The following is a 25,570-nucleotide window of genomic DNA, read 5'->3' on the forward strand; positions in this document are numbered from 1 at the left end:
GGGGTGCTGTTATGAGGTAGCCCAAAGAACCTGAGTCCCAGGTCTTTTTTGTAGGCCCCTAGTTTCTCTGCCTCTTCCCCTGTTTTCAAGGAACTCAATATATTGTTTTTAATTTTGCATACTGACATGCTAAAAAGTGCATTGCCCATAAGACACCCTGGCCACATGCCACCTTGATTTGTCCAGAGACACTCACTTTAGATTGAATATGTACGTAAGCAAACAAATAGGATGGTGTAGTGGTTAGACTCAGAGGGATGGATTAAGACATGGGAGACCAGGCATCAAATGACCACTCAGCCATGAAGCCCACATGGTTGTTGTGAGGATAAAATGGGGAGGGAGAAGAACCATGTATGCCACCTTGAGCTCCTTGGAGGGGGCATAAATGTAATAAATAAACAAAATATGCTGCAGTTCATGCCAGCAAAATATTCAGATTATTCTTATTCAGACATTGTTAAACTCTTCTTCCAGAACAGAGACAGATTGCTGGTCCTCATCACCATCACTCCTGCTATAAGCCCTGCTATGGATCAGAAGGAGAACAACTGGCCTGTTTTGCAGTGCTCACTGTTGCTCCATCACACACAGAGTGCTGCTGCTTTTCAATAATAGCAGACCTAAACAATCCTCTCACATTGACTGGGAGGGTGAGCAATCCCAGCTTCCTCTTGGAGCATTTCCACTTTTGTGTGGTCAAAGTCCAAAATAACCCCATAAGGTCCCCCACTGGCTGCTATTTATAACTATAGTCCCATTAGTGTAACAATGCTGGTGTCTGAGACCTCCCTCCTAAAACAAACAGGCAGCCTTTGAGCAAACGGGAAATCCTGCTGGATCCCTGCTGCAGTCTGCATGGTTGGATGGGTAAACATGCAGGGTGATCTCACTGTCCCCTTCCCACAGCACTGCAAGAGCATGAAATGCTCCCTGGAGCTGCTTCTCTGTCCATTGCTACTAGATGTGACACAGAGCCACGAAAGGACAATCAACTCAATGCTCTTCAACTTTAATGGGGTTTCTGTCCCATCTCCTTCTGGTGGCAATTTCTTTATTATTTTCCTTGTTTTGATTGTAAGAAAACACCACACACATTCTCAGCTGTTTTGAAAAATTAAAATATGAAGCCAAGGTTTTGCCAAAAACTACAGTCCCACATGCTGATCATCTGATCACCAGCAGAGGGCGGCATAAAAACAAAACTAGTTACTAGATTAGTATAACCCGTATGGGTTCCCATCGTTTGCTGGCCTAAGATCGAAATGGACTTTTCAGATCACTTAATTTATGTGACACTGGGAGGGAGAGATTGCAGACTCACTGTAGGAAACAGGACCCATTTCAAGCGCACACTTGAAATCATTTCATTCAGAGGGGTGCCAAAGTGACTTTAGCACTGTGAGTCAACCAGTACCCAATATAACACCTGCTCCTTACAGAGGCACCTCCCGCAGAATCCGCCAGGTACAGTTTTCTGTTTCTTCCCAACTTACGCCTGTTGAAGGAAACAAGAAGGCAGCTGAGAGTGTGGTGCCAAGCAACCAACCACACTGCCCGGTCTGTGCCAAGTCTGAGTATGCCATTGTGCCAGGAGCTCCCACGCCCCCATATTTCAGCCAAGGCTGCAGGCTTCAAATGGCCCCTTTCAAGCTTTGTTTTTGGCAGCTGTGTTTGTGTTTGCTTGGCCTCCCTGCCTGTCCTTCCCTTCCCTTTGGCCCCTTGTAACTCAGCAGGGTTCATCTCCAGTGTTTACCCTCCTTGGCACGGCTGTTCTCTCCCCTGCAGCCCTTGGCTTGCTAACACTGCAAAGATGAAAAGGCCCAGCCACGTCCCTCTCCTGTGTGTGCAGACTCCCCTGGGCTCCAAATAAATGCTTCGTTCTAAGTGTTTGAAACTGAATATTTCCTGTCCTGAAAGCGGGGCAGGGGGGGGGGGTTGGTGCTTCAACACAGAAACCACAAGAGCAGCTCTGTGAAATCCCTTCGCACATCACAGCCTTACCGTAGGTGGGTCTGTCTGGACAACAACAAGAACACACCTGCTGGCAGCCTGTGAAGAAGGAGGCATGGTGGTTGCATCACTGAGAACTGAGCAACTTTATCACTTCCCCAGGAGGAACCTCTGCATGTATGAATGTGCCTAGAATTGTCTCAGGTTATATGAAGACATTTGCAGGGCCAATGGGTCTGCAGCGGCACAATTTCCTGTCCCCAGTGGCTTTTTCATCCTTTCTGCTGTTAGATGTAGCCAAAATTGCTGCCAAATTAAGGTACAGGCACATTGTGTAGATGTCATAACAATAAAACATCTCTTCACAAAAGGCTGGAGGGGATACTTGTAGTAATGCCCCATACTGGAATAAAAAAATGAGTTTATTCCAGAAACATTCCAGAGATGTCACCACCACTTTTGTGGGACAACTGTAGAATAAGCATTTCGAAAATTTACTGTGTGTATACAGTACAGACTGCTTTCTAAATACACATAGGATGCATTTGAGTATTTTTTTGAAATTTTAGACATTTAAATAATAATGCATGCTAAACGGGTAAGGCGTAATAATACAAAATATGGCTGTATGGGAGACAGTGCATAGCCATGATGTGGAAAGGGGTTTGTTGTAGTTGTTTTCTAACCAATAAATATATAAAGAGGATTCCTCACAAAACCAAGATACAACCAATAATGATCTTACTTTGCTGTTATTAGCAGCAGCTAAATTAGTCATAGCAACATATTGGAAGTCTCTAGATAGAAACCTTTTTGAAGTTTGGTTCTCAGAAGTATGGGACATCACTCTTATGAAAAAATTAATAATAATAATAATAATAATAATAATATATTTGTACCCCGCCCATCTGGCAGCCACTCTGGGCGGCTTCCAACAAAAATTTAAAAAACATTAAAATGTCACACATTAAAAACTTCCCTGAACAGGGCTGCCTTCAGAAGTCTTCTAAATGTCAGGTAGTTACTGTACTTATCTCTTTGACATCTGGTGGGAGAGCGTTCCACAGGGTGGGTGCCACTACCGAGAAGGCCCTCGGCCTTCTTTTACAAAAGGAACATCACACCAGGGCAAAAACGAACACCTTCTATAGAATATGGTATGCTTGCATTGACTTTGTAAAATCAATTGAGTATGGTTTCCCTCCACCATCCTCACATGGAATACTATGGAGCAACACCTTTATTTGACTGCCTATATTAGAATATAAGTGACTACAAATTTCAGCTGATACTTACGGTATTTTCTTCATTAACTAAGCTCTGTATTCTGTCTTGATAACTGTTTATCCTTTTTATGTTCAGTACTCAGCTCAGAAAATCAATATATTTTTAGCAAAGGAAAAAAAGAATAAAGAATTCCTATATGCAAACTAAGGCGTTGGCTGCACTAGCACTTTTTTTTAATCCAGAGTGGTTGTGCATGATGGGGCTTCACAAACATGCACAACTACGCCAAGCAAATGCACATTGAGCTATGGCTCCCTGTTGAAGCAATACCCGAGAATCTATATTGCAAATCAGGCAGGGGCGTAGGAAGATAGGGGTGGTGGGGGCGGTGCGCCCCGAGCGACGCAATCCCAGAGGCGCCATCGCCGCTGCCCACCCCGCCCCCAAAACATGTGCCCCGCCCCAAAATACGTGCCACGTCACTGTGCACGACGCGCCCCATCCCAAAACACGTGCCACGTCACTGCGCATGGAGCGCCCCGCCCCCAGAACGTGCGCGTCACTGGGGGCAGCGCGCCTGCTCTCTGCCCCCGGTGGCGGAGCATGAAGCTCCGCCGCTGAAATCAGGGCAAATATTTCATCACACCACTTGAGTCTGAATGACTGCATTGACAGTGTCCCAGCTTCTCTAATTTTAAGGTTCAAATATTTTACAGCTCCCCCCCCCACTTCCTGCCACTTCTACACAAACTCTTAAGAAGCAGTGCTGCAGACTCTCTTACTGTGTTTGCCCCTCTGTGGGCATCTGTGAGTTATGGTAATCTGCCATGTTTACACAGAGCCTGAAAGACAGTGCCCCAGGATAGGGCAACATGCTCCAGGATGCAAACAGATTCGTAGGTGCTTTGCATGGAAGCAATCTGATAGCCAACGCTTTGTGATAACATACCCTTAATTTTCAGTAACAAAGGCTGCTTTCCAGTCAAACAGCAAAGCAAAGCAATTTCACTCTTGCTCTCTCACATTTCATAAACATGTGTCTGACCTAACAAATCTACCCAAATCATTTACTCTGAAACGCCCCAGAATAAATGAGCAGCCCTCTCCCCATACCAGAGACCTGTTGCCTGACAGGCTGCAAAGAATCCTAGTGGCAGAAACATAATAGAAATGCTGACACAGCCTCAGGGTCTGTAATCAAGCTCCTGAAGGTTCTGTGGGGATTATTTTCCCTTTGGTGATGGGCCTGCTGTTATTCCTGGGCTGATAGCAGGTATCTGCTGTGACAAGCTGCTTCTCCCTCCAGCTCAGAAAACAATCATTCTAAGGAGGGTCCACATTAGCTTTGTAGCAACCAAATGCTGCTTCTGCACCCAGAAACATTGCCAGCTCATGGCTGCAAGGAGGCGCTCATATACAGTTTGCTTGTTTGTTTTTATTCTAGGCATTTAGATCCAACCCTTTAATGACGTTTCCCCCTAGGGATCTGACAAACTTGCCCAAACATCCAGTCCCTATAAGGCAAGCTGAACTGTTCAGGCGACTGATACCAGCTCAAGTTTCTTTTGAGTTCTCTTGTACCTTCTTCTTTTGGCAATTTCTTGTTTGGCACCAAAGAGGACACTGAACTTCTTGTGCACAGCAGTCACTGTCTCCCGAGGATGATAATTACATGACAATTAAGAGGAATTTGTTCAGGTGTCAAAATAATGCATCCAAAAGAGCACAGGGATGCAGACTCAGGGGGAGATCAAATTTAGCCGATGTAAAGCTGCGCAAGACAGATTGCTAGTCAAAACAAATTAGTTATCGCATAGTACACTTAAATACCATTGCATACTGATGTATCAAGCGGGAAGGAACCACAAAGGCTCTCTAAGGCAGAAACCTGTGGAAGCTTAAGACAGAAAAGTGACACTGCTTCTGTAACTTCCCTAGACAACTTATATCACAGTCTGGTCATGCTTTTTGTTAGAAGTTCAGAATAGATTTATGCAACTACGGGCACATCCACACTTCTGTTTGGTCCATGTTTTATTCTGTTTCATGTTTTCTAGGTACGGGTCTGAGAGGTTTTTGGGTTTTTTTTTTTGTCCTGCTGGGCACAAATACACACCTCAACAAATGTCTTACTTTAGTTTTTTCTGCCTTTTAAGTGCCGCCCCTTTCCCCTCTTTTCCTCATACGGACAATGGCAGTTAATACCACCAAAAGCAAGTCAGGAGACAAGAGTCTGCAGGAAAAGGGCAAATGCAGAATACGCAAAAACAGTGTTTGACTGACCTTGCCTGGCTTTGAGTACATCATAAAATCCAAGGAGAGAAATGGACACAAAAGCCTTGAACAGTAACCTCAGTAACCCTGATCCTAAAACAGGATATTCCATACATTAAGTCTGTATCACTCAGATTTCAGCCTACCACAACCATATAATGAAAGTACCAGCAGAGAGAACTAATCCTCAGACAGCACAAGCCAATGAGAAAACCCACTGCTTGGATTATAGGGGGTGAGGCAGGGCCCAGCCCCCTTAACTTTTGTGATGTCCTTCTTAGCTACAGATTTAGAAGACTGCAGGGGAAACACATTGTGATTTGGCTAAAATTGGTGGGAGCAGGGTGTGGGGCTTGTGGATTTCACTAAAGCCTCCTTACTCTTTCCCACTTAATATGACATCTTAAAAATGGGATTCTGGTACCCACCCAATTCCTGTGATTGATTTACAACAACTCTTGTCGTGCTCCAGATGCAGATGCAGATGCGCACATGCCTCCAGCTACTAGGCAACTGTCCCACACAGATCTACACCCTGTGGAGCAGTTGCAGCAACAGTGAGACCCCTCCTCCCTGCCAGCTTATATACCCTCCCCTGACAGGTTGTGCATCCACAACCTGAGATGCCTCCTGCACAAAAGTTGTCACTGTTTGAGGAGATAGTGGGGCACAGGAAGGTGAGGAGTCTGCTGACCCGTCTGTCCCCTAAACAGTCTATTCCTTCATGTGCCTTCCTCCATCTTGGACTGCCCTGACTCTCCCTCCTCCCCCTGCCCCAGCTCCTGCCTTGTGGGCAGCATCAAACCCCATATGTCACTGGTCCCCTTTCCTGGGTCACTTCCCTTGACCGCTGCATCCACCACACACACTTTGGAGCCCTGCCAGTCCTTGACAAGATGATAAAGCGTCTGGAAACCAAACTTTATGAGGTATGTTTAGCCTGGATTAGAGGAGAGCGAGAGGAGATAACAATATTCAGATGTCTAAAGGGCAGTCACATGGAAGATGGGGAAAGCTTGTTTTCTCCTGCTCTTGAGGGTAGGACTCAAGGGAATGCTTTCAAGTTACAAAAAAGGAAATTCTGACTAAACATCAGGAATAATTCTCTGACAGTAAGAGCTGCTCAACAGTGGAACCAACTCCCTTGGAAGGTGGTAGGGTTGCCAGACCATAGCTGCCAAGTTTTCCCTTTTCTCACGAGGAAGCCTATTCAGCATAAGGGAAAATCCCTTTAAAAAAGGGATAACTTGGCAGCTATGTGCCAGACTCAATAGTGGACAGGACATCTGTGCCTTTAATTGCCCTGCTCTCTTTTGAGTTTGGAAACCTTAAAGAGAAACCAGCAGACCTTTTGTTTAATTTCCAAGCAAAGGGTCCACTATTGAGTCTGGCAACCCTAGAAGGTGGTGTGCTCTTCTTTATTGGATGTTTTTAAGCAGATGTTCATTGGCCATCTGCCATGGATACTTTAGCTAAGATTCTTGCATTGCAATGAGTTGGACTAAATGACCCTCAGGTTCCCTTCCAACTCTACACTTTCATGCTTCTAAATTCTCAAATAGAATGACCCCCAAACGACCCCTCACCCGCCCGAAGAAAAAAACATTTCCAGAAAGATTAGTCATTTGTTTAACTGCTTATTTGAACCGTGTATGAAAAACTGCCTAATACTTTGGAGCATTTTAGGAATCACATCTTTTGTTTCCTCACATCCTGATAAAACATCTACTACAACATTTAAATAGTCAGGACCTTAGGGAGGGTGGATCTAAGCATTACAAGACACACAGCGCTACTTCTGAAAATGGCAGGTTCCCCTTGATAATGCCTAGTACAACTTACTGTGTGTCTTGCCACAGGTGTGGTGGAGAATTACAACGTTTAATGATGTCAGGAAGAAGGGAGAGTTTAACTGAAGGCTGCCATTTTCAGTGCCAATCCAGCGTTTCTTTTAAAGCTTAGTTCCACCCTCACTGAGGCGTATGTAGAGATAAGGAAGAGCACAAGTTTGCCAGGATTACAGTCACAGGTATGGTACCCAGTGAGTTCAGACAGCAGAGGTCTATGCTTCTGCTGAACAGTGCCAACTCCATGGCCCCTCCAGCCCAATATTCCATGTCCAGGAGAGGTCAGCACTCTGTTTCTGCCACAAGGAGCTGAGTCTCCAGCTCCTGATTCTAAGCCCACAGCTGCCCATCCTCAGCAAGAGGAAGATGGATTGAGCTGGGCAATAATTTAAGAAACTGAGCGAGTCTGTACATCCAATCACTTTACAAATCAGGAGAAAGGGAGAGAGGAGGAAGGGGGGAAGGGGAAAGAAGTGAAAAGGCCGTGCAGGGAAATGCATCACAATTACTGTCTAGTCTCTAATGAGGGGCCTGTCAGGAGGCTGTCATCCTGCGGAAAGCCACCTACTCAGAGAGATTCAATAAAAAAGTAGCAGAGAGATAAAAAAGAGATATATTTCAACCCCTGCTAATATTCTTTTCATTTGTCCCAGCACAAAATAAGATACTGCACTTAACCAGCTCGGTTAAAATGAAAGGGGGGAGGGGGGCTGCGTTGATCAATACCGCTAAAAGCTGGGCGACACAGTGATGGAGTGCAATTTTTTTGTCTGTGCTGAAGCCTAGTAGAGGCCCAGGCTGTGTAATTTATGATTCGCACGCACGCCAGCTAACTAGAGGCTGACAAGACAATGAATTCTCGATGAGAAGGAAGAAAGAAAGAAGACACAGTGGCAGAGAACTGAAAGGAAGAGCCACACACCATCCTGTCTTTCCTGAGCTCCTCATTCCCTAAGCCCACCTGGGCAGCCAGCTCCATGAGCAATGGAGGGAAAGTGTTGCCCTCATCCCAGCAGAGAAGGAATGGAAAACTGGTAACATACCTAGATTCACTGACACTAAACTTTCCACACTTCATTCTGTGTCATTCCCCATGGTCAATCTGAAGAAATCCAAGCTTCGAAGGAAGGCAGATATGATCAGCATATATAGAGACCTTTGCCCTACTGTCTGGGGCAAGGGATCTGAATAATGCTAAATTTACATATTGACTGGCTTGTATACGTGCTTCACTTGATGATATGATGACCTCCTATGTATAACTTTCTTTGTATTTCCTTTAAAAGTTCCCTTCCCTTTCCAGACTTCACTTTCCTTTTACTAGGTCACTGGTGCATTTATGTTAGTATTGTGGAAGATATTATAAGCTTATTCAATAAAACAATAATTAAAGAGGGTAGGGGGAAGCTTCAAAGGAAGCCACCAGACCACTCTTTCCATGCTGGGGAGCAGCCTGTTCATGAGAAAACTGGACTTTAGTTCTAAATCATTAGAAGCTGCTTTGATCCTTGGTCTCACACTCAGTTTCTAACAAACACCTGACTGAGTCATAATGGATCACCACACATAACTTTTATTTGCATGGCTCAGTCACTTATTTTTTACTGAAGCTAATGATCACTTTGCAAGAAAAATAAGAACAATGATAAATACATCCATAGATGAAATGAAACACCAGCTTCCTTCCTAAGCAGCGTGAACTGCTTCTGATGGTGTAAGAAGGAGTTTCGCTTTTGTAAGATAGATGCTGCCCTGACAAAGGGGTGGGCACATAAGCAAGGTCTTTGGTACAGCTGGCTACTAGATGATTCACAGAAACTGCAGCAAGACAAACACAAGATTTGCCATGAGAACTAGGTGAGGTTATGGGAGCAAGAATTGGGTGAGGATTCCTCTACAGTGGGGATGGGGGACCTGTGACTCTCCAGATATTGTTGGATTACAACTCTAATCACCACTGGCACTGCTGGCTAAGGATGATGGGAGTTGTAATCCAACAACATCTGAGGATCCAGGGTTGGGAGATACTGCTCCAGAACACTGGTAATCAATTGGCCTTGCTCTGCTTGGCTGCTATGTGCATTACTAAGCTTGTAGAATTTTGTAGGCTGTTGTTACAGTTCCTTTGTATGAAGTTAGAAGTTTTCTGCTACTAGGCAAAGGAGTGATCATAAGAACAGAGCAACTGCCAGATTTGATCAAATGACTTGTCTATCTTCTTCAAGATCCTGTCTCTTAGAGTAAGCAATGTCAAACTGCATCAGAGAACAGTATATATGGAATGGAGCAATCTTAAAAGAATCCATTTTGCATAATTCACTTTGTGTTTATGTCAGAGATTTAGGAGCTCTTGAAGCACGAGGCTCTACTGTTAGTCAATTCTTTGACCTCCTCCATGCACTTGCTGATTTAGAATTTGTGAGTGCATCATATACATATTTTTGGGAGGGGGTGTTTGTGTGTGAGAGTCTATATCAGGCATCCCCAAACTGTGGCCCTCCAGATGTTTTGGCCTACAACTCCCATGATCCCTAGCTAACAGGACCAGTGGTCAGGGATGATGGGAATTGTAGTCCATAACATCTGGAGGGCCGAAGTTTGGGGATGCCTGGTCTATATGTTTGTGCGTGCTTGTTTTTGAAACTGTCTTCCATCCCTAAGTGAATTGTGGCCTCTACAGACTATCAATGGGTCTCAGTCGGAGGAGGGGAAACTCCGGCCTCTCTATCTAACCCACAAAACTCTCCCCAGGACACATCCTTCACTGGCCCTGCTTTGTACCAGGAGTGGTTTTTGCCTGGCTAGGAGGGATCCTTGAACTTTGATACTGTAATGCCTCTTGTTACCGTATAAAGGCAAAATTTGCATTTTCTGCCTTGCCCCTCCCACCACTGCCATGTGGTCCTCAGAAGGTTGCCCAAAAGGGAATGTGGTCGTTGGGCTGAAAAAAGTTTCCTACCCCTGGCCAAAGTCTATCAGACCTCCCACCTCTTTAAATTTCAGCAAACAGAAGCTGCAGTGGGAAGAGAATGATTTCGGATTGGACCCATGGGCTTAACCCTTTCCCCCAGCACAGTTTTTCTGATGAAAATTTCCCCTAACCCCATGAAAAGAAATGTATGTGGACAAGCAATTTTCTTCTTCATATTTATTGTTCATACTTGTTTTAATTTAATTTCCCCCTCCCCCAAATATTTTCCTTTACTTGTACACAACTTTGAGCATCTTTTGGTGTAGGAAAGGGCATACCATCTATTTAAATTAAAAGAAACAGGAGATCTGATCACAGACTCCGTACTCTCATGTTTAGGGTAAATGTGAAGTAAGGCCAATCCATACCTTTTGTTGTCAGTGGATGCTGAATGTTGAGCCGAAGCTGGAAGGTTCATGGGTGTAGTTTCTGGTGCAGCAAAGATTTTTCTAGCATCTTATTCAGAAGATTTATGTGAGTATTGGCAAGAAGATTTATGTGAGTATTGGTTAAATACATAAGTTCTGCCTGTGTCCTCAGAAGCAACTGAGATCAGGGACAAGTACAGGAGGGGAGTGCAGATGTGGGCAACAATCAGATGGACCAAGCCACTGAAACAGCAGCAGCTGGTGTGGGACCAATATCTTCATGAGCATATGCTTTTATTTTAGCATTTGCACTTCCTCAGCTTGCATAGAACATTTGTTGCAAATCTCTGGCTCTCCTGATTATGTAAATAAGCTTAAAAGTACCACTAACTCAAATGTTAAAGGAAGGCAAAAATGCATGACTATGCAATGGCCATGGATTTAAATGTAGCCTTCTGCTTGTGAGGTGCACCTCCCCACCCCCACCCCTCCTGACTTGAATAGTTTGACTGGGTAGGGCTTATGGTGCAGAGACAGGCATTATAAGAGCTAGTTGTACATTGTACAATAGTAGCACAGGAGTCCTCAAACACCATGCCAGAAATTACTTTCTCTTGGTTAAGGAGAACCCTGTTGGATCCCAGCGAAGGTCGTTCTATCCAAACATTCTGTTTCTACATGGTAGCCAACTAGATGCTTCTAAAAAGCCAACAGCCAGGGCAGGAAAACAACAGCCCACAACTGCTGCTGATCCCTAGCAAATGGTACTCAGAGGCATACTCCCTATGATTTTGGAGGTAAGACAACCATTCTGACTGGTGGGCATTTATATAGCTTTATCACCCATGAATTAGTCTAATCCCCTTTTAAAAGCATCTAAGCTAGTGGCCATCACATCTGGCGGCAATGAGTTCATTGTATGAAGAAGTTATTTCTTTTGTCTAACTTCAGTCTACTGCCAATCAATTTCATTTGATAATCTTGAAATCTGCAGTATACCTAATATTATAAACCTCTATCGTCTCCCCATCACCATCTCCCCTCTCCCCAAACTAGGAAGTTCCACACTTACGCCTTTCTTGGTGAGATGATGCTTCAATCCCTTAGTTGCTGTGGTTGCCCTGTTCTATATATTTTCCAACTCTACAGCATCCTCTTTGAAATAGGGTGACCAGAACTGTACACAGCATTCCAGATGGGAAAAGGCGATCTAGATCTAGATCTGGAAAAGGCGAACTCACCTCCTCTTTAAATTGTGTTCAAATGTAGGGTTTACAAATATATTTGGTCTCACTCTTACTAGTCTAATGGCCCTTGTATTCTATATACACAAGGCATGCTAAAACTCCAAGTATCTCCATGGTCAGGGGTCTATCTAAAAAAAAACACCCAGTGGCCAAAGTTACTGACTCATGTTTTTCTAGTCAACTATGGCAGAAAATTTCGCACTATTTAAAGAATTGGAAACTAAAATATCTCACGCACAGTCCATCTCTAACTGTTTTAGAGGAATACCCTGGGAACAACAATAGTGGAGCAACTGGAGGAACTAACTGGCTCCCTCTAGTTCTAAACGTGCGTTTCAGGCTTTTGAATTAAAATATATAGATCTGACAAGTAAGGAATTAAAAGCTCATGAATGGTCAACATGGCCCACATCCTCTGAAAAGTAGAAAGCATTATAAAGATTATGTGGACTAGCATCAAGATCGCCATGTAGCCCAATGCTACCACCAGAGATGATAAGAGGCACACAGGATACCTCAAGACGAAAACCCACAACCTGTGTAGTGGCTAAAATTCTACATGCTCATTTATAGAATGGATGTGGCCATTACAAATGGGTAACAGCCTACGGAGTACACACAATCCCTATTCCGTCCTGGTTTGCACTCCATCTCTAATACAAATAGAACCCGGTGTTTCAGAGGGCAACACCAGCCTGTCCCCAATATAATGACTCCCAGTTCCACCAGAGTTTCTATTTTTCCCTTAGCTGGGGATATTTATAGAATTGTGGATGGCTATATACCCTTATGCCTGCAGCATTAAATGTTCCCCGTATAAAGTTCATGCAAAGAACATCGTGAGAGAGAAGCCACTTCCCCCCCCCCCTTTCAGTTCCATTTCTTTGCAGGTGCGACACTCGGGAACCATCTTGCACAAGGCAGCAGCTCCAGTCCTTTCCCACAAGACATCCTTGCAGGCATCACTTGTCCTTGACTTAGAGGGCAACTTGCTAGGTTGGTGATATACTGAGATGCCTATAATTTGAAGCAGTGACGGGGCAGAGCCCTCCACTCTTTCTTCTCCATTCCTTTCCCGCAGCATTGCCCTCCCTCCTCCCACTAGCTTGGTGAGACAAGGGGGAAGGGAAAGCACACATACTGAAAACACAGATATTGAACTGTCAAAACTATTTCCTACAAGAAAATAGATTCATCAGCTTGCAGCAGGCAGGGTCAACGCCACATATCCCTCTCGCGTCGGCATCCGCTCATGCCGGCGCATACCCAATGCTTCTTCGCAGTGCCGGCACTTTAGCTTGTAGCTCAGGGCCCCTAAGTGACTTTGAGAAATGGATAATCGATTATAATTCCAGAGGCCTCTCTGCAGATTTATCCGGAGAATGTAGAAAAGGCAGAGCTCAAGAGAAGGTAGGTCCTTCTGGCCGGCACGTCAATTGCTCGCACTCTCTCTCCAGCTTGGAAAATCGCATCCTGAGCACGACTCCGTTTAATCCATCAGTACACAATCAATGCACTCTGTAATCAACTCTTGATCACTTAATTTTACACATGTTGGCTGAATCCCTTTGTTTAATCACAAGATCAGGCCACATCGCCACGCTGCCCCCTCTTGCACCACCAAACACAACCAGACGCCTTCATTTCACCTTGAGGAAGACCTCAGTGAATTTAGAAAGCTCACAGACAGGGCAGGAGCAGGGGGCAGCACAGTAGGGAACCAAATTAAAAAAAGAAGAGGGGTGAAGAAGGAAGGGAGGAAGGAAGGAAGGAAGGAAGGAAGGAAAGAAGGAAGGAAGGAAGGAAGGAAGGAAGGAAGGAAGGAAGGAAGGAAGGAAGGAAGGAAGGAAGGAAGGAAGAAAGCCAACAAACAAGGAAGGATTTAAGCTCAATTGCTCCGAATATTTTGTCTTCTCTGAAACAAAATCCATTTGTCTTGATGTTTCTCTAAAGTCCCCAGAGCACTGTCTATTTCCCCTGCCATTTTATTTTCTCAATAACTCTGTGAAGTAAGCTAAGTGGACAAATAGTAGTGGCCCAAGTTCACCCAGTTAGCTTCACAGCTCAGCTGGGCTTGGATTCTGGGTCTCCCTGGTCCTAGTTAGTTACTCTAACCACCACACCACATTTTAAATCTTCTTTATTCTGAGTCCTGAAACACTCCTAAATGTTCTGACAAATATATTTTTTTAACTGCACTGGATCACCTTGCCTCAGAGCTGTACTGAAAGAATATCCAGGATGAGATTATGCAAGTATGGACAAACTTTATTTTACTTTCTCTTTTATAAATGAATGGTTGGATATTATTAAAACATTGACTGCTTCTGTGGTAAGAACAAAATCTTTTCTCTACACCTGACAGTAGCTGACCGCTCCCTATTCCACAGACAGGGAGCCAGAGGAAGAGCATTGCATCTCAACAGAGACACATTGGATTCCCCAGTGGTCCTTATAATATTCAAGCACTATTTCTACTCTCCCTCTCTCCTCACCCCCTATTGTAGTGATGGACATTTTTCTTATTAATAAGACTGGGATACCTCAATCAGTAGAGCATGAATGCCGTGGGTTCAAGCCCCACATTGAGCAAAAGGTTCCTGCATCACAGGTGGTTGGGCTAGAGGACCCTCGTGGTCCCTTTCAACTCTACAAATCTATGGTTCTAGGTGATGATCTTATTGTATCTGACAGTGAAAGGTGTGTGACATTGATAAAGCAAGAACCAATAAAGATTATGTTTGTTAAAAAGCCAGCATCTAATTCTACAATTCCGGTCACTAGTATACAAATACTAGTGAAATAGTATTTTTAAGCAAAAATACTACAAAAATATTAAAATATTGGCTGCAATAGCACATGCACACACACACACACTAGCAGCAAAGGAGGCTATGTTTTCAAAAAGGCAGATGTTTAAAGAGGTTGCTGGTGGTGGCTCCCCTATAGGAAGAGGTCTTCAAAGAGCCCCTGGCGTTACACACTTCTCAGCAGGGAAGGAGAAGCTTGCACAAGATGAAACACAAATAAATGATAGCCAGTACAAAAGATACACACTGAAAATCCAAAACCTCACATTGGCCAGCTGTGCTTTCACTGGCACCTGAACATAAGCAGGACATAACATGAACCCAGCTTGGTTATTGTGAAACTAGGTACATATTTGTAAAAATGCCTAACGTTTTAATTGGAACAGCCATCCCCTGAATCACCATTTCATTTCCATTCATGGATCTGTTAATAGAGTGTAGACTGAACCACTACACCAGTTGAGAAAGGCTACTCAAAGGTACAAATGATTCAAGCTTTGCACTTGTAGTTTGTGACAGAAAGCCAGTCTTCTTCCACTCTGTCTAAAGTGATACTTTTACTTGCTGAATGGGAACAGAAAAGGATCAAGAGTTGGGGATGGTCTGTGGATTCCTTTCTCTTTGTATCATACCGTTTCCATTGCAGATGAATTAATCAGTGAAGAGACCGAAGAAGACAGACTGGTCATCTTTCTTTCTTTTTTTAAGGGCTTAAATCCCACTGATTTCAATCAAAGCATGTAAAGCACATGCTTAATTTTCCCACTGCATCAGTGGAACTTATAATGCTTAACTCTGGCTGGACTGCATCCCAAATCAGTATTTTGCTAAAGGAGAAGCTCACTGAAGCAAAGACTAGACCAGAAACCATGTAGCCAGTCCTAGATGAAAACATATCACAATCTCTGCAGAGAAGGAATGGAAAGAAAATGGAATAAAAAGTGACTCTTACCTACTACAAGATAATAGGAAGAAAAGTTACACTTCCTGAAGCCCTACCCAAACACTTCTGCTGCCCCTGGAAAAAATGGCTGCTGGTGGGACTGGGATGCCCGCGGCCAGTGACAGTAGTGGGGAAGGATTCAGTAGCAATGATGGCCAGGAGAGAAGAAACAGTGAGGCTGATTTAAGTCTGTGGGTTTTAAGCTGAGGAACAGGGTTCTCTGCCTTAGACACAACCAAGCAAAGGGATGAGGCCCATGACTGATCCCGACCCCTCCTTCAACTACGCACTGAAAGCAGGGTGTTGTTGTTTAGTCGTTTAGTCGTGTTCGACTCTTTGTGACCCCATGGACCAGAGCACGCCAGGCACACCACGCCAGGCAGGGTAGGTCCCTTATTTTTTTGTATCCCATTTTTCCTCTAAGCAGTGGAGATTGGTTGATCAGGGCCAATTGGGCACTGCCCCAAGAACCTCAGTCTGCCCTCAGCCAGCCCAACCTGCCTGCCTTCCTGCTTACAAGTAGTCAAGGCGGGGGTACTGATGTCAGCCTCATCCTCCTGAGACTCTGTTCTGTCCCTTGTAGAACTTAGCAGGGAAGAAGATGGGGACAGAGCTAGAATTAGTTGTCACTGGCTCTGGATCTGCCCAGTGTTTGGAGCTCCATGCCTTCTGCCCTACTAGTCACACCACCACTGGCTCCAGGTAGCTGCAGGCAGCGTACAGGATTCTCTCTCTCTCACTTTATCCTCACAACAACCCTGTGAGGTGGGCTAGGCTGATAGACAATGACTGGCTCAAGGTCACCCACTGAGCTTCATAGCTGAGTGGCGATTTGAACTCTGGTCTCCCAGGTCCTAGTCTATGACACTCTAACCACTACACAACACCACCTCTCTATTCTGTCACCCTGTTATTGACATGTCAGCACAAACAGGACAATTTATGCTTTATTCTCCAATGATTCTTCCCCCTCTTTTTTCAGAAGGTGGTGCAGGAATAAGGGGAGAAACAACAACCTGCCAAGCACTAATTAATATTTAATTTACTGCAAAATGTACTTATTATTTCCAAGTAATTGGCCGGCTGCACAGCTGTGGCCACTAATGAACACAGAGAGGACCAACATGAGGGGAGGGGGAAGGGCAGGCAGAGGGACAGAGCGTGTGGCGGGGGGAGGATCTCTCTTATTTCTCTCTCCTTCTCTGATCACATCACATTGCCAGGGTTTAAAGTGCATAATAAGCAAACATAAATGCCTTTGATTTTTTTTAAAAAAATCAAAAAATGCCTGTGACGCCGCTAATGGGTCATGTTTAGCTTATTGCACTTTGATCGCTCTATTACAGCATTGACAATAACTGGAGGGAACAGGAACAACAGGAAGGGGGTGAGGTGGGGGCTGGGGAAAGCTAAGGGAGGATAAAGAGCTTTGGAAAGTGTCATTGGCAAACTGGAATAACACTGCCGCTCAGCCTCAGTGTGGTGAAAACAGGCACCAGCCGCTTGCTGTGATTGCCTGCATAGATTCCCGATACATGAGGCCTTCTACATCGTTCTCTCCACTGGCTGAGTCTGGTTCCCTGATCGAGCTGTTGGTTTGCTTCTCTCTGCAGGATGGGAAATATTATTTTAGTGGCTAACAAAGGCCAGCTCTGTTGTTAATTGGTGGGGGGTCTAGGCAGGTTCTTTGAAGTGGCACATTCATTTGGCAGAAATGGTAACTGAGAATATTCCTGGGCAAAGGGCCAGCACAGAGCTTTGAACGCACACATCTTTCTCAGTGCTTGGTGTACAACTGGAAATTTTGGGGTGTCCAGGTCTCACAAAGACTCATTACTTGATTGTGCATGGGACTTTAGAAAGGCACCTCTGGAACTTTTGGGAGAGCCCATCCCATGTGGAGCATGGATCCTGCCATTGTTTTACGCCAACATGTTCCTTATGCTAACCTTCACAATGCAGTTGATTTTACCTCAGGATTCCAACTTCCTCTAAAACCTGCTGATGTCATTCCTTTTCACTTGGGGTGAACTATGTTAAATGTTGGTGTTGACACTCAACAGTCAATCATCCAATTCTCTGAGTGTAAAACTTATCCCTGAAGGACAGAAGACATCGGAAACCAAGCAAGGATATCCTAAGTCCTAGATACTAAAAATAGGAATCTAACACTTTTTGGGGGAAATTTGACATAGTACAATCTTTCCTGAATCGTACCACTTCAGACTGCAAATAGGGGATTAGATCAATGCCACAGTAATAAGTGTTGTTTGGACTGTCCAACAGCTAATTTTTTTGCACTGCTGAGCTGGTCCTTAAAATAGGGTGCAAAATGAGCTAAAAGCCATGTTGTCTCACCTGCACCCCTAACCCTTGTAGACACACTGATTCAGCAGCTTGATGTTCACAGATGTTCTTGGCCCATAGCACCAAGCAGGAGCCTTAGCTTTATGTTCTAAGTTCAGTTTCAAAGATGTGAAGGCCTCACAACTCTTTCCACATCAGCTAAAATGGTGTAAACCTGAATGGTTTCACTTGTCACTGTAGGGTGTGTGTGTGTGTGTGTGTGTGTGTGTGTGTGTGTTTTTCTGGAAATATCCTAAGTTCCTCATGACACTGTCTAAACTGAAGTTTGGACACAGAGCTAGACATAAAGTGAGACTGTAATTTGGCAGCCCTCCCTTTTCCCCTTCCAATTCTTACAATGCATTCCCATTCAGAGACGTTGTGTCAGACTCACCTCCTGCCACAAGATTCCATTCTCCCAAGGGGCTTTTCTTCCTTGGCTAACATAAATAACTCCTCAAACATTGTCCCGGCAAGATGGACATGAGAGAAAGTCTCATCAGCAGGAGGTGAACAGGAGATTGTTAAGTGCTAGCCATAAAAATAAGGACCACCTAAACCTTGAGGGTATCAAAGGGAGATAAGCAAACAACGGCATGTCCCAAGAAACCTTTGGTGGTCTTGAGAGCTTGACTACAAAGAGTTGTGCCTGCTTTGTTCCACTAAGAAAAGATTTCATCTTGACCCTGCAAAGGATACAGTATTCAGATAATAAACACATCTACATAGAGTACAGTATTTGGACAGCTCACCAATATACAGTACCAAGTCTAAGAATAGATATCATTAAAGGTGGGGTGAGGGTGCTGTCCTTGCAGGAACAGTGCTAGGACAAGTGTGACTATTTCCAATGAAGGGCCCTCTGAACTCAGTATCTGACTCTCTCACTGACTTCCACTGGATGCTTCAGACAAAGCTGCATACATGCACAAAGTGGAAACTATACAATTTTATTAATGTCTTGAGCTCTGTAGAGACTCCCTGGCATGATTGTTCAGAGGGGAAGAAGGACTTGGATGAGAGTGCTTAGCTTGGTGCTGGGGAGCAGCTCAGTAGCCTGTCAGGAGATCAGGAGTGTCAACTTGGTGCTGCGACCATGAGTGCCCAAGGCTGTGGGAGCCATCCAGAGTCCATGGCCCTGGCACTGAAATTTGTGGGGGCTTGGGCAGCCAGGGCCTCAGGGAGTTGGCACCTACGTAGGAGATAGTGCTAGTTATCTCAGTAGAGGAGGGAGAACTGTCTGAACTGGCCCTTACTCTGCCTCGTATTAGCACTATTTCCCTGGCAACTGGGGAGGCACCTGAAGCTGAATCGGATACTGAGCCAGCAGGGTAGACCCACCTCTGTCTCTTGGACACACCATTGGATGTGCCAGCATAAACAGACCAAGTCCACTTGTCAGAAAACCATAATCACTGCAATGTGTAGGGCTATTGTCCCTGGAAAAAGGAGAGTAGGGCTGTGTCACTGGACCTGTTCCTGAGGATCAATAGGGTAATGTACCCAATCGTTGCCGTGTGGGGGGGCACTTTGGCAAAGGTTGGCCTCTTGTGCTGGCTATACTAAGCAGAGAGGGATCAGCTTCGGGTCCAAGAGATCTGAAGCATTCACAAATCTATATGTAAATCAGCAATGACAAGATACACTGCTCAGCTCATTCAAAACCAAACGTTTCACAGAGTAAATATTTATATATTTGTTACATTCGTTTGTAATTTTAAAAAGCCAGCACCCCCCCTCAATGCGCAACACACCACTTATCTGAGGATATATTTTTACAAGTGAGATGGTAGAATGAGTCATTTCTGCCCACTAATTTCATCTGCGAAAGCACTTATTCATATTCTTGCTGAACGAAAAACAAAAAGGCACCATAGCCATTTAAAACAGCAATGAAATGATTGGCTTGAGGCTTTTACCAAAATGATGATTATGATTCAAATGACATAGCTAAAGGAACATAGATGTTTAAAATAATAAATTAATCAGAAAAAGTTAAATACATTTTCACATAATACAAAGAGCTAGAGGGAAGGCAGTTAAATGAACATGTTGCAGGCTTTATAAACTAATAAAAATATAACTCTCTCTCTCACTGCTCACCATAGACCTATGGAACACTCTGTTATGGGATGTAACTGCTTGTGATATGGATTTTAGATGGTCAGAGCTTCAAAGCAGGGACACCTATCCTCTTGGACTTATATAAAGCACTGTACACATACTGAGGGCAGTGTGTGTAAGTGGGTGAGGATCAGGATGAAGATCCCAATGAGTCAGTCAGAATAATGCATCAAGATTTTGAGTTGTGCAACAAGATGCTATTTATTGGCTTGTGTGGTTGTAAAACCCATTAAATAGGATTTCTATTTCTAACGATGAGAGACAAACTGAAGCTCAATCCAGATATGACTGAGGCGCTGTTAGTGGGTGGTTCCCTAGACTGGATGGATGCATGGGAGGTTGCCTGCCCTTGATAGGGTTACACTCCCTCTGAAGGATTGGTTATGTAGCTTGGGAGTACGTCAGGATCCTTTGTTGGCACTTGAGGCTCAGGTGGTCTCAGTGGTGCTGAGTGTCTTCCATCAGCTTCGGTTAGTGACCCAGCTACACACTTATCTGGACAGGAATAACCTAACCATAACCCAGTTATGATTGAGGTTGCACTCCCATTAAAGAAGCAGGTTTCTACTTTGAGGCTACTCCTGGATCCATCACTGTCAATGGAGGTCCAGGTGACCTCTGTGGCACCAAGTGCCTTCTGCAAGATTCAGCTGGTGACCCAACTACCCCCCCCCCCATCTCAATGAAGATAGCTTGACTTCAGTTTTTTATGCTCTGGTAACCACAAATTTAGACTGTTGTAATGCCTAATACATAGGGCTGCCTTTGAAGATAGTTCAAACACTTCAAAGGTGGTTCAAAATTAAGTGGCCATACTTACAACTGGGACCAGGCTGTCTGAATATATGAGTAGCACTGGCTTTTTGGGGTGCCATTTGAATGTTGATATATCTAGCTGGCTCACTCAGTGGATGGCTTTTAGCTGCTTTTTTAAGGTGGTCACTTATGATCAATTTATGGTAGGAAATGTGTACTGGGAGTGATGCCTAGTGTGATTACTTTCAGTTATTATTGTTGTATATAAGTAACATATAGTCTTAGGATACAAGGCAGCACATAAATAAAATCATCATCATCATCATGCCTAGTCTAGGTTTAGTCACAAACCCTCCCCTTCCACAAACACAGTGCTGGCATTATGGAAGGTACAATTAGTAAGAATAAGCTCTGCCCACTTTGAAACATGTCAGTCATTTGATGTCAATGTATTATCTAACCTTTGTATGTTCAAAAGAGAAGCACAGCTTACTGGATTCCTCAAAGGTTGCCAATGTAAACTGTCCCAGAGAAAGACTGAGACTGGTTCAGCTCCCCCCAGTTGTTCCTTGCAAATTTCCTCTCCATCTTTTTACTTTTCCACTCCGGTGCTTCTTCAGCTGTCTAGTCCAGAATAGCAGGCGCTATCAAAACAATCCTCCTCCTTACAACCACATTTTTATGTCGCTGCCAATGAGAGCAGCTCATAAAAGAAAGGGGGGATGAATCGGAGAACAGAAAAGACAATATTGAGTCTACTCCTTGGCAAGCTCAGGGGTTGTTTCTCTTCACTGTTTGATTTCTTTTTACAGTCTGCTGGGCCCTCTCTCCACCTCTCCTGGATCACAAAAAGGCAGGATGTCAACACATCCTAAGCTTTATAATTTTGCATGTATTAAAGCTCAACCGTTGTTAAGAAACACAGGACTGGAGAATGGCTAAAGATAATCTAGTGTCTAATTTACTAAAGTAATGCAGAATTCTCCATATCAACAACAGAAGATTTGACACATACCAACAAGATTCAACCATGCTTACAATCAGGCAGCAAGGAAAGTGGAAGAGTCAAGAAAAGGGTAAGATGAGGAGAATGCGCTGGAGGCCCACATTCTACTTTCCCACATATCTGTTAAGAACATTCATGCACACGCACCAAACAAAATGTTCAGCATGGCCAAAGGATGGAGGAGCCACACTGTCTTCTTCAACTGCTTTTCTGGATTGTCTCTTCCAAAGTGATTTCCCTAACACTGCCACATACGTTGCATGGCTGAGTAAAGCTCTAACCACACCTCTCCCTGGTCCAAGACTAAAGGCATGTACAAAATAGCGGCTTAAAATGCAGGGAGATCATTTCCCCTTGCTGGGTTTCAAGTCACATTCTCTGTTGTTGTACACACCATAAGTTACTACCGAATTTGTTTTCCCATGCCTGCAAATCCTATTAATTCCTATTAAATTAAGCCATCATCTAAAATGTCTAAAATGTAAAAACCTCAGCTTAACTGCGACTTACGTTTTTGAATCAGATGGAACCTAGTGTGAGGGAAAGTGCATAAATCAGCAGTATTTCTCAAGAAACAACTACCGTAGATGCAGATGGGTTGTGGCTAATGTCATGTGTACTCACCTTTAACCACCAGTGGTGGGAGCACACTGGAGCCAAAGTAAGTAGTAACATGCACACCCAGTCCATGGTTATTACACAGAACTCAAAACACTCTTTTTATTTATTTTTTGTTCCAGAACTTTCCCCGCAAAAAAGCTGTTCCTTAATGCTTAATTGGAGCAAACAGCAATCCATAGAAAATCCGAACTGACGTTTGCTCCAATTGACTGCTAAAGAGTGGTGAAAGCTCTGGGGCAAAAATTAACAACACCCCACGCTCAGACATGGAGCTTTACAGCATGGACCTGTGCCTGGAAAGAGAGGGACAAAAATTAAGTGTGGATAAGCCCTCAGACAGCATCACTAGCCACCTGTTACAATTCTAATGTTTTACATGTTGTTTTTGAAACACCTATTTGTGGTGATTTTCTGACTTTGAATGCAGTTTCAGTTGCAGCACCAACCTGTCCAGCATAGAATGACAAACTACCACTGTTTACTTGCATTTCCTGATCCCATTGTATTTACATGCCTTGCTATGTGGTTCTTTCCCATGCAGCTGGAATTTCATCATTAAAAAAAATCATAATCTGATATTGCTTTTGCACTGAAACATGAGTGCATAAATAAAACATAATTATTTTTTAAAAAATAAAGCACAATTGCATTATTTTTATTTTAGATGACCCAGGTATTGCTTTTTAAAAACCATTTCCAATAATTAAGCTGGTGAGTTCAAGAACAACTAATGAAAGGGCTAATTTCAGTAAAGGCCTGCCTTTTTAATGTGGTTTTCAGCCACTCCTGTTTCTCTTGGCTACTGGCTCTTTAATTGGTTATTTCCTGGGCTAGGTCAGAAGGGAATTCGTACAGGGAGAAGGGGCTGATTTAAACAATGTTGAATGGGGAAATTTTTGCTGACTGAAGGGTATAATCAGGAAATGACTAATAAATAGCTAGTAGCCAGGAAAAGCAGGCACTACTTTAAAACATACCTCAGGGAAACCTTTGCTGATCAAAAACTGAAATCATAAATGCACTTTCTGGAGAGTAAGTCCCATCAAAGCAAGTGGTGTTTATTGCTGAATAAATATCATTAGGATTTCGCCCATAGCTAATGGGAATACTGGAATTGTTTGGGAGAATACAGCACTATGGAACTCTTCAGATCATGCATCTATAATGACTTGTCCTCATGATGATATTGGAGCAGTTATGCATTATCTCTCTTTCACTATTGTTTGCACCTGCAATATTTTTAGGGTAGGTTTGTTTCCAATCAGGGTGTGTCCCATAGCCTCCTGCTGAAATGGCATACCACAAATATTCCCAGGGTATGAGTGGGTGGGGTTGTCGCCCCACTTTTGTTGTGCTATAGTGCAAGAGTGCCACTCCAGATGAATGTGGGGAAGCATTGCAGAACAACAAATTAAGTGCTATGATTTGTGAATTGCCCTGTGTAAATCGTAACCCACTAGTATTGTGCCAATGACATGTTGCAGAATATTCCTGCAAAAACCCACAGGAGTACTAAATGGTCATGTGGAATCACAAGTTTAATTCTATTTCACACTGACCACAAAAGATCAACGACTCGGCAGCACTAAAGAGCCCTAGTAGGAAGGGACACTCTTCTCACTACAGCAACCTCTTCTCTATCTAGACAAAAAGAGAAATGAGCCAATAACTACATCAGTCTAACAACTCGGATTTCGATATCCTAAACTGGAGGCAAGACAGGGTGCAACTGGAGGGAATTCATCTAGAAAGTGCTCCTCAATTCTTCTCTTTCAAATGCTTCATTTCTGTCCCCCCACCTCCCACCCCCAATCAGGGCAAGGTGGAAAATCCACCCCGGAAGAATTTAAAACTCTTGGCAAGGCAGGCACTATTGATGAAGGAATATAAACATTTCTATCATGGTGGCAGCAACAGCCTCACAGGTCCTAAACCTGAATAGCCCAGAGAGATTGTTGGGTTCGATCTGTCAGACTCAAAACGCTGGTATGTTGGGGCAGCTTCACAGACTGTATTTTATAGGAGCTCTCAGCAAACCTCCATAAAAATGTATTAGATTAGTAATTTGAGTCCCAAATGACCAATTTGAAACAATTGCTTTCTTATGATTTTTCTGAAAGTGCCTGTTTCATGAGAAATTGCTGGGAGGGGGGGGGAGGATCAAACACTTATATGAAATACTTATTTTTTCCAAGAAAGAATTTATAGCCAGCATCCAGAACAAGGTGAGTATAGGGAGTATGTAGATACTGTACATGTATTCTTTGCCACTGCCTTCCTGTTCATGCTAATGGTCCAAAGCTTCAGGAGAATAAACTGAAGCACAGGGAGTCTAGGGTAACATGGCTATGTCAAGAAAATGAATCAGTCCGAGTGGAAGAAAATATAAATATTTATGTATGCTACTACTGCGGCCCGTGTTAGCCCAAAAATGGAAATCGAGTGAGGTCCCAACCAAAGAAGAATGGCAACTTAAGTTGCCAGAATGTGCACAACTTGCAGACTTAACATATAGAATAAGAGAACAAGAAGAGCATAGGTTTAAAGAAGATTGAAAAACGTTTATTGAATATATGGGAAATAATTTGTATATAGCTGAAAACACTGACAGCATTAAGATAAATTCAACAGCGTAAGTAAGTTTTGATGCATGTAATAATGGAATACTGAATGGTATAGCTTTTGTAAAATATGCAGGGATTTATATGTAAAATGAACCATTGAAAGAGAAGAAGGGAAGTCATTGATATCTTAAGGATGTAAAATGAGTATTTTAAATGGTAAGACAGAAAAATTAATAAAAATTATATACAAAAATAAAATAAAAAAATAATATACTTCTTTACTTTCCAAAAGGGATTCAGTCTTGGAGGGATGACTAAAGCAATGTTCTTCAATCTTGGGTCCCCAAATATTGTTGCACCACAGCTCCCATAGCCCCCTTAAGCAGAGGTTGGGGGTGATGGCAGTTGTAATCCAACCACACCTGGGAATCCAAGGTTGAGGAATAAATGGTCTTGAGTAGGACAGTTCTACAATGGTAAAGAAACCCCTGAGAAATGTCTGCAGATGATGCG

At 43.6% G+C, this 25,570-nt stretch overlaps 1 protein-coding gene across 7 annotated transcripts in view; it reads right to left on the minus strand.

The window, feature by feature from the left end:
• The window catches only part of RNF220 (ring finger protein 220), a 318,359-nt gene that overhangs the window by 133,850 nt on the left and 158,939 nt on the right, over positions 1–25,570 (minus strand). Inside the window, exon 1 of one of the 7 annotated variants that reach the window (XM_035121693.2) lies at positions 8,345–8,490. The exons of the other annotated variants lie outside the window; for them this stretch is intronic. The gene's annotated coding sequence lies outside the window, so the exon portion shown is untranslated. Of the gene's footprint in view, positions 1–8,344; positions 8,491–25,570 lie in introns of those variants that run through there. 7 annotated transcript variants of the gene reach the window in all.

This window comes from Zootoca vivipara, chromosome 7 (assembly GCF_963506605.1).
Source record: "Zootoca vivipara chromosome 7, rZooViv1.1, whole genome shotgun sequence".
In the NCBI taxonomy this organism is placed as follows: Eukaryota; Metazoa; Chordata; class Lepidosauria; order Squamata; family Lacertidae; genus Zootoca; species Zootoca vivipara.